This window comes from Lolium rigidum, chromosome 4 (genome assembly GCF_022539505.1).
Source record: "Lolium rigidum isolate FL_2022 chromosome 4, APGP_CSIRO_Lrig_0.1, whole genome shotgun sequence".
Lineage (NCBI taxonomy): Eukaryota > Viridiplantae > Streptophyta > Magnoliopsida > Poales > Poaceae > Lolium > Lolium rigidum.
In genome coordinates, this window is record NC_061511.1 from 123,721,311 (window position 1) to 123,736,708 (window position 15,398).

Consider the following 15,398-nt stretch of genomic DNA (forward strand, 5'->3'; position numbering starts at 1 on the left):
AGCGCTACATCACAGAGGGAGAAGTGAAGAATGTGCGATATCAGCGACCCCTCTCTGATCACCTCCTCAACAAATACGTGAGTCAATACGACCAACGCCGGCGATATGACGACGATGACGAAAGAGATCGTCTGGCTAGCAGAGACGCCAGGAGAAACCGCCGGCATGATCGCGACGAGGAGAGATATGAGCGCCATGCCAAGGAAAAGTCAAGAGAGCAAGACGACGTGGATAGGCACTGGGACTGTCCCTTCTTCAGACACTGCTGGGATTCAGGAATGAGCCGATTGCCTACAATCGGCAACTGCCCAGAATGTAGACAGAAGAAGAAGGGCGCAGGTGACGTGTCCGTGTTCAAACGTCTAGGGCCTCTCCCGCCTCGGAACATGTACGATGATGAAGAAGAAGAAGATAAGTACCACCGGCCAAGGTGGTGCCCTGATGGACTCAGCCGTTCCCAAAAGCGTAGGGTTCAGCGGCTACGTGGTTTGGAGGAAGCTGAAAGGTTATACCTGCACACATTAAGGAAGGCGCGGCCCGATCCGGCCGCGAAAATTCAGCGAACTGCGGGACGAAGAAGGACGGCCACAAAAGAAAGAGTGGCGCCCGGACAAAGAAAGCCGATGATGAGACATCGGCTGGCACAAACATGGTGTTCATCCTTCCGGCGGAGTTTAGTGCTCCGAGATCGGACGAAGCACCTGTGGCACAACTTGACTGCGGCCCACGGCCAGTTATCTTTGAGAAGCCACGAGAAAGAAGCTACAGACACCTGAAGGCCCTGTACTTGCGAGGTTATATCAATTGGCAGCCGGTCAACAAGATGCTGGTGGACACCGGAGCGGCGATCCAACATTATGCCATACTCCATGCTACGTCGGTTGGGACGCTCTAGCTCGGATCCGATCAAGACCAACGTTACACCGAGCGATTTCAACGGCCAAGCGTCCGAAGCACAAGGTGTTCGAATGTGGATCCGACCGTAGGAAGGAAAACCATCCCTACGACGTTCTTTATTGTCGATAGCAAGAGCACCTATGCTTGTCCTGCTAGGGAGAGATTGGATCCACGCCAACTGTTGCATTCCATCCACGATGCACCAATGCTTAATACAGTGGGATGGAGATGAAGTAGAGGTCGTCCAAGCAGATGACTCAGCCGAGATTTCAACAGCTGGCATGAACGTTTGGGAGACGACAGGCCAAGAGCCACTCTCAGGCATCAACTTGGACGACTGCGAGCGCATCGACGTGACGAAGGACGGAGTGAGGCTGGTCTTATCCACCGGCCTGACCATGTAACAAGAGCAAAATCTATGGACGAACGTGGCAAGGCCGATCCTTGTGATCGGCCCCAAAAAATAAAAAGGGATAAGCTTGTCTCAAGCATGTCACGAAGTTGGAGTGAAGCAAGACCAAGATATAAACCTCCATTGAGCGAGTCAATCAACATGGAGGTCGATTCCAGCAATCGGCCAAAATTATCCTCACCATACGTTCTGCCTGTGTTCAATGTCGATCTAATGGGCAACGGGTCTACGTCGGATGATGAGCTGGAAGAAGTCAACATTGGTCCTAACGGAGCCGACGTTCAAATACAGTGCCTTGGCTAACTACAGAGCTGATATCCGCAGTTACCTGGCAGATTCGGCTCGGGGGCACCTAATCAGATGAACATGTGCGATACATGTGCAGTGAAATGTTGGGGGCCGATAGAAAAATCGGCCAGTAAAAAAAATGCGCGAAATCACAGCCGATGCACGGGCATCGACTTCAGAGTATAAAAAGCCGATGCACAGCCATCGACTTTAGAATTACAAGCACAGACTGCCACATGCGCATGCCCTACTGAAGGAAAGTTTCTAAGGCGTGGAGTACACCAGCACGGACGTTGTCATCATCCTTGTTGTCATCATCCTTGCCAACTAGCCAGAGCTTCAACTGCAGCGTCACTAGGACGTGAGGCTGGATTTCTTCAAGAGTGTTCTTCACCTCCTCAGGGTTTTCGACTAATAAAAGCAGCATAAGTCTGCAGATCAGGGTAAGGGCAAGCCCAACAAAGGGAGCATACCTCTCCTATGACCATGGGAACAGCCGATGACGAAGCAATCGGCTGTGGCGTCTCTCGCCCAGGGTTTGGCCAAGGTGGCAACTTGGTCGATGTCACTCGTAGAGGTTGTTACCTCCGAGTTGTGGAGGGCATCGGAACTTCCTCAACGTCCCCACCTGGAAGTTTCATCGATCCGCAAAAGGATGGTGAGCCGATCTGGGCAGCAAAGCACAAGAACTAAGCTAGGAGGAGTTGGAGAACTGTTACATTTGAAGCTTCTTGGTTCAAGGAAGGGGTTCGCTGATCCTTCCGAGCCCTCTTGGTGCATTGACTCTTGGTGCGTAAGCTTCCTTGCCCTGTTTTGATGGGAGCTTGAAGGGCAGCAGGTTCAGGGGCTGACCTTTTCTTGGAAGCCGATGGTGGCACATCTGGCTGTTTTTGCGTGGTGGTGTCCACAGAGGTGCCCCGAACTTGAGCCTCGTCGGCTGGACTGCACCTCCTCGCTGGTATTGTCTTCAGTAGAGGTCTGCAAGAGCAGGATTAAGGGACACTGACATGCTATAAGAGTTTTCCTGGCAGCTACTTTTCTCACCGCTCTGTTCTCGCCCGACCGAGGCTCTGGGGGCAAGCTGACCCCGAAGATTCTTCACTCCGGGAGCCGATTTTATTGGAATCGGCTGGCTCGCATCACAACCTTTTTAAAAAGGTGGTGAGTTCTTGCGTAAGAGTACCACCGGAGCTGGTGGGAGGAATTTGAAGGGGGATCCATCATCATTGACAGGCTCTGGGCCATCTTGTCGCTGCAAAGAAACAGAGCAGGGTTATAAAGCATCACTGGAAACTATCGCAAGGAAATTTGCGAGCAAGTGGTACCTGTTCTGCAGAAGTATCAGCTTCAGCGTCGCTTCAGCGCCAAGTTGTTTCAGCAACGGTCCTAGGGCTCTCCTGAAGGCATGGGTCTTCCACATTGTCCACCAGAAATTCGGGGGTCTGAATTTGAACAAGGTTTGCAGGTTACCGTTTGAGGGGGTGACTAAATTGACCTATCTCGTAATTTATCGTGAGAAACCGATGCGTTGCCATCGGCTCATTGAGCATTGACCAAGTGGACAATCGGCAAAGTCAGTATGAGGGGAAATCGGCTAAATTAGCATAAAGGAATTCGGCAAAATCAAATTAAAGGAAATTCTTCATTGATGACGGGATTCCTTACATAAAAGAGCTGATTGCTCTCAAAAGGTAGTACCAGGGGATACATTGCCCCATCTACTACTACTGATCCTATGCTAAGGGTCCTATCTATGGGCCGTCGCTGCCCTCGTCGTCGCCATCGTCGCCGCTGTCGGCGCTACTCCCGGCTGGCTCGTCGTTGCTCGCCGCCGCGCCCGCCGGCGCAGGCCCTCGTTGTCCTCGTCCTCCTCGTCAGCGTCATCGTCGCTGTCGAAGTCGCTGAGGTTCCCCGGCCAGGGGCAGAAGCGCTTGGCCGGCGGCTCATCGGAGGAGGTGTCGTCCTCCTCCTCCTCCTCCTCCTCCTCCTCCTCCTCCTCCTCCTCCTCGAAGGAGGTAAAGTCGTCCCAGGAGAAGCGATCGTCATCGCTCTCCTCCTCCGTTTCCCCGTCGGCAAGGAAGCGGAGGTCACTTTCCCCGTCGGTCGAGGACTTGTCGTCCTTCCGACCGGACGGAGAAGTCGTGATCTGGACTCGTCTCCGTCTTCTATGGCGCGGCGAATGTTGGCTTCGTGGGCCTCCTCCGGGTCCCACTCCGGCGTCGGCTCGCGGGAGGGGAGGACTGGGTGGAAAGACCCGACGAGGCAGAGGAGGAAGAAGACATGGTGGCAGAGGAGGGCTTTTGGAGTGCTAATGCGAAGGGGATGAAGAAGTGAACTGCAGGATGCGGTTAAAATAAAGGGATATGGTGGAGATTCAATGCCACAGCAGTTTCCGAGGAAGTGGTGCCCAAAAGAAAAAAAAAATTGGCCAGGTCACGCGGAGAAGTTGAGGAGGCAAGGCATCATGATGATGGATACTGCGACGGTTCTGCTCTGCCACGACATGACCCGACGAAGAAAAGCAGAGTGATTTTGGAATTGTCATTTCCAAAACCAGGGGGGCATGTGTTATCACCAGAATTTGACCGGATCAGAGGTGGGCCGCGATTAAAGATGGGCTTGAAGAATATACCTGGAAGAAATACATGAATCGGCCTTGTATACAAAGTTTGGGCTTGTTTGCCCGTGTATCTGTAAATATAGTAGGATACGTGTCGGTTATATAGAATTTGGCTCGTGCACGGTTGGGATTATTCCCACGTTAGCAAGTCTACGGACTATAAATATGTATCTAGGGTTTCTGAAATAAACAACAATCACGTTCACCACAAACCAATCTAGGCGCATCGCCAACTCCCTTGTTTCGAGGGTTTCTTCCGGGTAAGCATCATGCTGCCTAGATCGCATCTTGCGATCTAGGCAACGACACGTTTATTCGGCTGTTCGTGCGTTGCTCGTGCTGAAGCCTTGTTGATGGCGAGCAACGTAGTTATCATAGATGTGTTAGGGTTAGCATTGTTTCATCGTATCATATGCTTTCGTCCGTGCAACCTTTAGACGTCTAGCCGCCCTTACACCTATCTTAGGTGTAAGGGCGGCACCTCGCTTGATCGTTATTTAGTAGATCCGATCCGTTATGATTGCTCCTTGTTCTTCAAGGATTAGTTTAATATCTGCATAGTTAGGCCTTACAAACGGGTTGAAGGATCCAATGGCACGTAGGGTGTAGTTTGCTAGCCCTAGACAGGATGTTCCGGGGATCAACTTCATGTTGGTTTTTAGGCCTTGTCTAGGGTCGGTTTATGATCACCGTGCGTGTCCGCCGAGGCTCAATCACGCGTAGGATGTTCCGATTATGTGGTGAAAACCCTAAATCGTAGTAGGTCGTTTTAGCTTTATATCGATCAAGCAGGACCACCATGTGATCGTACACCTCGTACGAATCATGGGTGGATCGGCTCCTTGAGCCGATTCACAGACAACTCCGAGAGCCGATCGAGGCTCGTATTTAATGTTTACGTGTATGCCATGCAGGAAACTAAGCGAAGCAAATCCATCACCTTCCCGATCGGTATAGGTCAGGTGGCACGCCCTTGCACCAGCATCGGACGTGCGTGCCGAGTCTTTGCGGGCCGTCGCTCGAGGGACCAGGGCCAGCCGCAGTCCTGGGAGCCTCCCGGCTCTACTGTGTTGCCCGTCGCTGCTCGCCGGTGGGTTTCTGACCGCAACAGCATAATAATGACATAAAGTATGCATAAAACATGTAGATATCATCAATAATGTGGCATGGAACATAAGAAATTATCGATACGTCGGAGACGTATCAGCATCCCCAAGCTTAGTTCTCGCTCGTCCCGAGCAGGTAAACGATAACAAAGATAATTTCTCGGAGTGACATGCCATCATAACCTTGATCATACTATTGTAAGCATATGTAATGAATGCAGCGATCAAAACAATGGTAATGACATGAGTAAACAAATGAATCATAAAGCAAAGACTTTTCATGCATAGTACTTTCAAGACAAGCATCAATAAGTCTTGCATAAGAGTTAACTCATAAAGCAATAAATCAAAGTAAAGGTATTGAAGCAACACAAAGGAAGATTGAGTTTCAGCGGTTGCTTTCAACTTATAACATGTATATCTCATGGATATTGTCAATGTAAAGTAATATAACAAGTGCAATATGCAAGTATGTAGGAATCAATGCACAGTTCACACAAGTGTTTCCTTCTTGAGGTGGAGAGAGATAGGTGAACTGACTCAACATAAAAGTAAAAGAAAGGTCCTTCAAAGAGGAAAGCATCGATTGCTATATTTGTGCTACAGCTTTTATTTTGAAAACATGAAACAATTTTGTCAACGGTAGTAATAAAGCATATGTATCATGTAAATTATATCTTACAAGTTGCAAGCCTCATGCATAGTGTACTAATAGTGCCCACACCTTGTCCTAATTAGCTTGGATTACCGGGATTATCGTCGCAATACACATGTTTTAACCAAGTGTCACAAAGGGGTACCTCTATGCTGCCTGTACAAAAGTCTAAGGAGAAAGCTCGCATTTGGATTTCTCGCTTTTGATTAATCTCAACTTAGACATTGATACGTCTCCGACGTATCGATAATTTCTTATGTTCCATGCCACATTATTGATGATATCTACATGTTTTATGCACACTTTATGTCATATTCGTGCATTTTCTGGAACTAACCTATTAACAAGATGTCGAAGAGCCGCTTGTCGTTTTCGCTGTTTTTGGTTTCGTAAATCCTAGTAACGAAATATTCTTGGAATTGGACGAAATCAACGCCCGGGGTCCTATTTTGCCACGAAGCTTCCGGAAGACCGAAGGAGAGTCGAAGTGGGGCCACGAGGCACCGCCACACTAGGCGGCGCGGCCTAGGTCTTGGCCGCGCCGGCCGGCGTGTGGGGCCCTCGTGTGGCCCCCCGCGTTGCCCTTCCGCCTACTTAAAGCCTCCGTCGCGAAACCCCCCGAGCACCGAGAGCCACGATACGGAAAACCTTACCGAGACGCCGCCGCCGCCAATACCATCTCGGGGATTCTGGAGATCTCCTCCGGCACCCTGCCGGAGAGGGGATTCATCTCCCGGAGGATTCTTCACCGCCATGGTCGCCTCCGGAGTGATGAGTGAGTAGTTCACCCCTGGACTATGGGTCCATAGCGAGTAGCTAGATGGTTGTCTTCTCCTCATTGTGCTTCATTGTTGGATCTTGTGAGCTGCCTAACATGATCAAGATCATCTATCCGTAATGCTATATGTTGTGTTTGTCGGGATCCGATGGATAGAGAATACTATGTTATGTTAATTATCAAGTTATTACCTATGTGTTGTTTATGATCTTGCATGCTCTCCGTTATTAGTAGAGGCTCGGCCAAGTTTTCGCTCTTAACTCCAAGAGGGAGTATTTATGCTCGATAGTGGGTTCATGTCTCCGTGAATCCGGGGAGTGACAAAAACCTCTAAGGTTATGGATGTGCTTGTTGCCACTAGGGATAAAACATTGATGCTATGTCTAAGGATGTAGTTATTGATTACATTACGCACCATACTTAATGCAATTGTCCGTTGTTTTGCAACTTAATACCGGAAGGGGTTCGGATGATAACTCGAAGGTGGACTTGTTAGGCATAGATGCATGATGGACGGCGGTCTATGTACTTTGTCGTAATGCCCAATTAAATCTCACTATATTTATCATGAAATGTATGTGCATTGTTATGCCCTCTCTATTTGTCAATTGCCCGACTGTAATTTGTTCACCCAACATGCTTTTATCTTATGGGAGAGACACCTCTAGTGAACTGTGGACCCCGGTCCTATTCTTTACATCGCATACAATCTGCTGCTATTGTTCTTTACTGTTCTTGCAAACAATCATCTTCCACACAATACGGTTAACCCTTTGTTACAAGCAAGCCGGTGAGATTGACAACCTCACCTGTTTCGTTGGGGCAAAGTACTTGGGTTGTGTTGTGCAGGTTCCACGTTGGCGCCGGAATCTCCGGTGTTGCGCCGCACTACATCCCGCCGCCATCAACCTTCAATGTGCTTCTTGACTCCTACTGGTTCGATTAAACCTTGGTTTCTTACTGAGGGAAACTTGCCGCTGTGCGCATCACACCTTCCTCTTGGGGTTCCCAACGGACGTGTCAACTACACGCATCAGACATCCATACCGGGACAACATAGACAACAGATAATGGACTCCTCTTTAATGCATAAGTAATTAGCAACAATTAATGTTCTCATATGAGATTGAGGATATATGTCCAAAACTGAAACTTCCACCATGATTCATGGCTTTAGTTAGCGGCCCAATGTTCTTCTCTAACATTATGCATGCTCTAACCATTAAATGGGTGGTAAATCTCCCTTACTTCAGACAAGACGGACATGCATAGCAACTCACATGATATTCAACAAAGTGTTGATGGCGTCCCCAGAAACATGGTTATCGCACAACAAACAACTTAATAAGAGATAAAGTGCATAAGTACATATTCAATACCACAATAGTTTTTAAGCTATTTGTCCCATGAGCTACATATTGCAAAGGTAAAGAATGGAAATTTTAAAGGTAGCACTCAAGCAATTTACTTTGGAATGGCGGAGAAATACCATGTAGTAGGTAGGTATGGTGGACACAAATGGCATAGTGGTTGGCTCAAGGATTTTGGATGCATGAGAAGTATTCCCTCTCGATACAAGGTTTAGGCTAGCAAGGTTATTTGAAACAAACACAATGATGAACCGGTGCAGCAAAACTCACATAAAAGACATATTGTAAACATTATAAGACTCTACACCGTCTTCCTTGTTGTTCAAACTCTTTACTAGAAATTATCTAGACCTTAGAGAGACCAATTATGCAAACCAAATTTTAGCAAGCTCTATGTATTTCTTCATTAATAGGTGCAAAGTATATGATGCAAGAGCTTAAACATGAGCATAAAAATTGCCAAGTATCACATTATCCAAGACATTTTACCAATTACTACATGTAGCATTTTCCATTTCCAACCATATAACAATGAACGAAGCAGTTTCAACCGTCGCCATGAACATTAAAAGCTAAGAACACATGTGTTCATACGAACCAGCGGAGCGTGTCTCTCTCCCACACAAGCATGTATTTATTCAGAGAATGAAAATAACAAAACAAAAATAAAAGCACACAGATGCTCCAAGTAAAGTACATAAGATGTGACCGAATAAAAATATAGTTTCAAGAGAAGAAACATGATAATTTGTCGATGAAGAAGGGGATGCCTTGGGCATCCCCAAGCTTAGATGCTTGATTCTTCTTATAATATCCAGGGATGAACCATGGGGGCATCCCCAAGCTTAGACTCTTCACTCTTCTTGATCGTAGTATATCATCCTCCTCTCTTGACCCTTGAAAACTTCCTCCACACCAAACTCGAAACAAACTCATTAGAGGGTTAGTGCATAATAAAAATCCACAAGTTCAGAGGTGACACAATCATTCTTAACACTTCTGGACATTGCCCAAAGCTACTGGAAGTCAATGGAACAAAGGAATCCATCCCACATAACAAAAGAGGCAATGCGAAATAAAAGGCAGAATCTGTCAAAACAGAACAGTCCGTAAAGACGAATTTTATTAAGGCACCAGACTTGCTCAAATGAAAATTCTCAAATTGAATGAAAGTTACGTACATATCTGAGGATCACTCGCGTAAATTGGCATAATTTTCTGAGTTACCTACAGATAATTAGGCCCAGATTCGTGACAAGAAGAAATCTGTTTCTCGCAAGTAATCCAAATCTAGTATGAACCTTACTATCAAAGACTTTACTTGGCACAACAATGCAACAAAATTAAGATAAGGAGAGGTTGCTACAGTAGTAACAACTTCCAAGACACAAATACAAAATAAAAGTACTGTAACAAAATAAACACATGGGTTATCTCCCAAGAAGTTCTTTCTTTATAGCCATTAAGATGGGCTCAAGCAGTTTTAATGATGCACTCGCAAGAAATAGTAGTTGAAGCAAAAGAGAGCATCAAGAGGAAAATTCAAAACAAATTTAAGTCTAACATGCTTCCTATGCATAGGAGTTTTGTAAATAAACAAATTCATGAAGCATGATGCAACAAGCATAGAAAGATAAAACAAGTGCAGCTTCAAGATTTTCGAGCAAAAAGAGAGGTGTTTTAGTAACATGAAAATTTCTACAACCATATTTTCCTCTCTCATAATAATATCCAGTAGCATCATGAGCAAACTCAACAATATAACTATCACATAAAGCATTCTTATCATGAGTCTCATGCATAAAAATATTATTCTCCACATAGGCATAATCAATTTTATTAGTTGTAGTGGGAGCAAATTCAACAAAGTAGCTATCATTATTATTCTCATCATCAAATATAGGAGGCATATTGTAATCATAATCAAATTTATCCTCCATAACAAAGTGTACTAAAAGACCAATATCATTATAATCATCATAAATAGGAGGCAAAGTATCATCAAAGTAAATTTTCTCCTCAATGCTTGGGGGACTAAAAATATCATGCTCATCAAAGCCAGCTTCCCCAAGCTTAGAATTTTCCATATCATTAGCAACAATGGTGTTCAAAGCGTTCATACTAATATGTTCCATAGGTTTTTTAATTTTCGCATCAAACCATCCATGTCTTAAATCAGGAAATAGAATAAGAAGCTCATTGTTGTCCATTATGCCTAACTAGTGTAAACAAGAAACAAAAAGATGCAATTGCAGGATCTAAAGGAAATAGCTTCGAGCACACACACAACGGCGCCAGAAAAGTACTTTACCTGGGACCGGAGTATGAGAGCCTTTTACCTTTCCTCCCCGGCAACGGTGCCAGAAAAGTGCTTGATGTCTACGGGTGCTTCTATTCTTGTAGACAGTGTTGGGCCTCCAAGAGCAGAGGTTTGTAGAACAGCAGCAAGTTTCCCTTAAGTGGATCACCCAAGGTTTATCGAACTCAGGGAGGAAGAGGTCAAAGATATCCCTCTCATGCAACCCTGCAACCACAAAACAAGAAGTCTCGTGTGTCCCCAACACACCTAATAGGTGCACTAGTTCGGCGAAGAGATAGTGAAATACAAGTGGTATGAATGAATATGAGCAGTAGTAACGGCGCCGTAAAAGTGCTTGCTGGCGTGCGCTTGATGGTAGTAATATTGCAGGAAGTAAAGATGCAAGTAAAACGAGTAAACAAGCAGCGATAGCGTATTTAGGAACAAGGCCTAGGGATCATACTTTCACTAGTGGACACTCTCAACATTGATCACATAACAGAATAAGTAGATAGATGCTAGACTCTACACCCTCTTGTTGGATGATGAACACCAAGTAATCGTGTAGGATTACACGAACCCTCAATGCCGGAGTTAACAAGCTCCACAATATTCAATGTTCATATTTAAATAACCTTAGAGTGCATAACAGATCAACATAACCAAACCAAGTACTAACATAGCATGCACACTGTCACCTTCATACTACGAAAGGAGGAATAGATCACATCAATACTATCATAACAATAGTTAACTTCATAATCTACAAGAGATCACAATCATAGCCTACGCCAAGTACTACACGATGCACACACTCGTCACCATTACACCGTGCGGAGGAATAAACTACTTTAATAACATCACTAGAGTAGCACACGGATATATTGTGATACAAAACACATTGCAATCATAAAGAGGTATAAATAAGCACTTCACTATGCCATTCATAACAGTGAATAAGTATTCTCGTGAAATATAGCCTAAGAGACCCACACGGTGCACACACTCGTCACCTTTACACACGTGGGACAAGGAGTCTCCGGAGATCACATAAGTAAAATCCACTTGACTAGCATAATGACATCTAGATTACAAGCATCATCATATGAATCTCAATCATGTAAGGCAGCTCATGAGATTATTGTATTGAAGCACATAAGAGAGAGATTAACCACATAGCTACCGGTACAGCCCCGAGCCTCGATGGAGAACTACTCCCTCCTCATGGGAGACAAGCAGCGTTGATGAAGATGGCGGTGGTGTTGATGGAGAAGCCTTCCGGGGCACTTCCCCGTCCCGGCGGCGTGCCGGAACAGAGACTCCCGTCCCCCGCATCTTAGCTTCGCGATGGCGGCGGCTCTGGAAGGTTTCTCGTACCGTGGCTTTTCCGTCTCGTGTTTTAGGTCAGGGACCTTTATATAGGCGAAGAGGCGGAGTCGGAGGGTCGACGAGGCGGTGACACACTAGGGGGGCGCGGCCCCCCCTTGGCCGCGCCAGCCAGGTGTGTGGTGGGCCTGTGGGCCCTCTCTGGCGACTCTCGGGTGTTCTGGAAGCTTCATGCAATCCTAAGATGCTGGGCGTTGATTTCGTCCGATTCCGAGAATATTTCCTTACTAGGATTTCTGAAACCAAAAACAGCAGAAAACAAAGAATCGGCCCTTCGACATCTCGTCAATAGGTTAGTTCCGGAAAACGCTTAATAATGACATAAAGTATGCATAAAACATGTAGATATCATCAATAATGTGGCATGTAACATAAGAAATTATCGATACGTCGGAGACGTATCAGACACACACCCAAATAAGCGTAGCATAAGATCAAGTCATGAAGTTCAAATTGCTATAAGCTTTCGATACATAGTTACCTAGTCCTTCGACCATGAGATCATGTAAATCATTTACACCGGAATGATGCTTTGATTACATCAAACGCCATTGCGTAAATGGGTGGTTATAAAGATGGGATTAAGTATTCGGAAAGTGTGAGTTGAGGCATATGGATCAAGAGTGGGATTTGTCCATTCCGATGACGGATAGATATACTCTGGGCCCTCTCGGTGAAATGTCGTCTGATTAGCTTGCAAGCATGTGACTAGGTCACAAGAGATGACATACCATGGTACGAGTAAAGAGTACTTGTCGGTAACGAGGTTGAACAAGGTATGGAGATACCGATGATCGAACCTCGGACAAGTAAAGTATCGCGTGACAAAGGGAATCGGTATCGTATGTAAATGGTTCAATCGATCACTAAGTTATCTTTGAATGTGTGGGAGCCATTATGGATCTCCATATCCCGCTATGGGTTATTGGTCGGAGAGGAGTCTCGACCATGTCTGCATAGTTCACGAACCGTAGGGTGACACACTTAAGGTTTGATGTCGTTTTAAGTAGATGTGGAATATGGAATGGAGTTCAAATGTTGTTCGGAGTCTCGGATGGGATCCAGGACATCACGAGGAGTTCCGGAATGGTCCGGAGAATAAGATTCATATATGGGAAGTCATTTTCCGGGGTTCGGAAAAAGTCCGGTATTTTGACCGGAGCTTCTAGAAGGTTTTGGAAGGACCGGAATAGTCCGGAATATTGTGGAATGTTCCGGAAGTATCCGGGACGACCCGGGCTGTCTAAGGAAGTCCGGAGGGTTCCATAATAGGTGCAACCACGTTGCCTTAAGGTAAAAGGAGTCTTTCCTTAATGCAATTTCGGAATTGGCAAAAGAGTCCGAGTAGGAGTATGTTTTCGGAACCGGAAACCTGTCGGAACTCAGTCAAACTTGGGGGCAGGTTTATGGACGACCCAAGGGGCTTGGCCACCTATTTAAAGGGACCAAGGGGCACCCCAAGTCGCAGCCCAAGCTCCCTCTCCCCAAAGCCTAGCCGCCCCTTCCTCCTCCTCCCCCTTGCACGGCTACGACGAAGCCCTGCCGGAGATCTCCACCACCACCGCCAACACGTCGTCGTGCTGGCGGGATTCCGAGGAGGATCTACTACATCTGCTGCCCGCTGGAATGGGGAGAAGGACGTCGTCATCAACACCGAACGTGTGACCGAGTACGGAGGTGCTTCCCGACTGTGGCACCGTCAAGATCTTCTACGCGCTTTTGAAAACGGCAAGTGATCGACTACATCCACCACGAGATTTATCTCGTTAACGCTTAGCGATCTTCGAGGGTATGTGGATCTTCACCTCGTTGCTACCATCTACTAGATTAGATCTTGGCTTGTTATTCGTTCTTGCGGTAGGAAATTTTTTGTTTTCTATGCTACGAATCCCATCAGTGGTATCAGAGCCGTGTCTATGCATAGATTGGTTGTACGAGTAGAACACAATGGTTTTGTGAGCGTTGATGCTTTTGTTGTCTTTAGTTCGTGTACTTTGCATCTTGCGGGATGGTGGGATGAAGCGGCCCGGGCTAACTTTACATGACCACGTTCGTGAGACTTGCTCCACGCTCGACATGCAACTTGTATTGCATAAGTGGCTTTGCGGGTGTCTGTCTCTCTCACCATAGTGAAGATTCAATTTACTCTTTCTATTGACAACACTAGTATCACCGTTGTGGTTCATGTTCGTAGGTAGATTGGATCTTACTCGAAAACCCTAAACCACGTAAAATATGAAAACCATATTAGAGGCGTCTAACTTGTTTTTGCAGGGTTTGGTGATGTGATATGGCCATGATGTGATGATGAATGATACGTCTCCAACGTATCTATAATTTATGATGTTCCATGCTAGTTTTATGACAATACCTACATGTTTTGCTCACACTTTATAATGTTTTTATGCATTTTCCGGGACTAACCTATTAACAAGATGCCGAAGTGCTAGTTCCTGTTTCTCCTGTTTTTGGTTCCAGAAAAGCTGTTCGGGCAATATTCTCGGAATTGGACGAAACAAAAGCCGAACCTCGTATTTTACCGAGACGGACCCAGAACACCGAAGGAGAGACGGAGAGGGGCCAGGGTGGCCCACACCACCTGGCGGCGCGGCCAAGGAGGGAGGCGCGCCCAGCTATGGGGTGGACCCCTCTGGCACCCCCTCGCGCCGCCTCTTCGCCTATATAATCCCTCGCGACGCGAAAACCCTACAACAATCAACCATACTCCAGAAAGACTCCAGGGGCGCCGCCGCCATCGCGAAACTCCGTTTCGGGGGACAGAATCTCTGTTCCGGCACGCCGCCGGGACGGGGAAGTGCCCCCGGAAGCCTTGTCCATCGACGCCGCCGCCTCCATCATGCTCCGTGAGTAGTTCCCCCATGGACTACGGGTTCTAGCTGTAGCTAGTTGGTACTCTCTCTCCCATGTACTTCAATACAATGATCTCATGAGTTGCCTTACATGATTGAGATCCATCTGATGTAATCGGTGTTGTGTTTGTTGGGATCCGATGAATTGTTACATTATGATCAGTCTATCTATATAAGTTTGTGAAGTTATTGTTGTTGCAACCTTGTTGTGTTTAATGCTTGTCACTAGTGCACGAGTGGCATGATCTTAGATTTAAGCTCTATAATTATTGCTTAGATTGTATCTACAAGTTGTTTGCACATGTCTATGTCCGGAACCCGAGGCCCCAGAGTGACAGCAATTGGGATAACTGCATGGGAAGGCTTAGATATGAAGATCACATGTTTTCACCAAGTGTTAATGCTTTGCTCCGGTGCTCTATTAAAAGGAGTACCTTAATTACCAGTAGATTCCCTTGAGGCCCGGCTGCCACCGGCTGGTAGGACAAAAGATGTTATGCAAGTTTCTCATTGCGAGCACGTATGACTATATATGGAAAACATGCCTACATGATTAATAGACTTGATGTTCTGTGTTAATGCTATTTCAATCCTATCAATTGCCCAACTGTAATTTGTTCACCCAACACTTGTTATTGGAGAGTTACCACTAGTGTAGATAGCTGGGAACCCCGGTCCATCTTTCATCATCAAATACTCATTTGGTCCTATATGTCA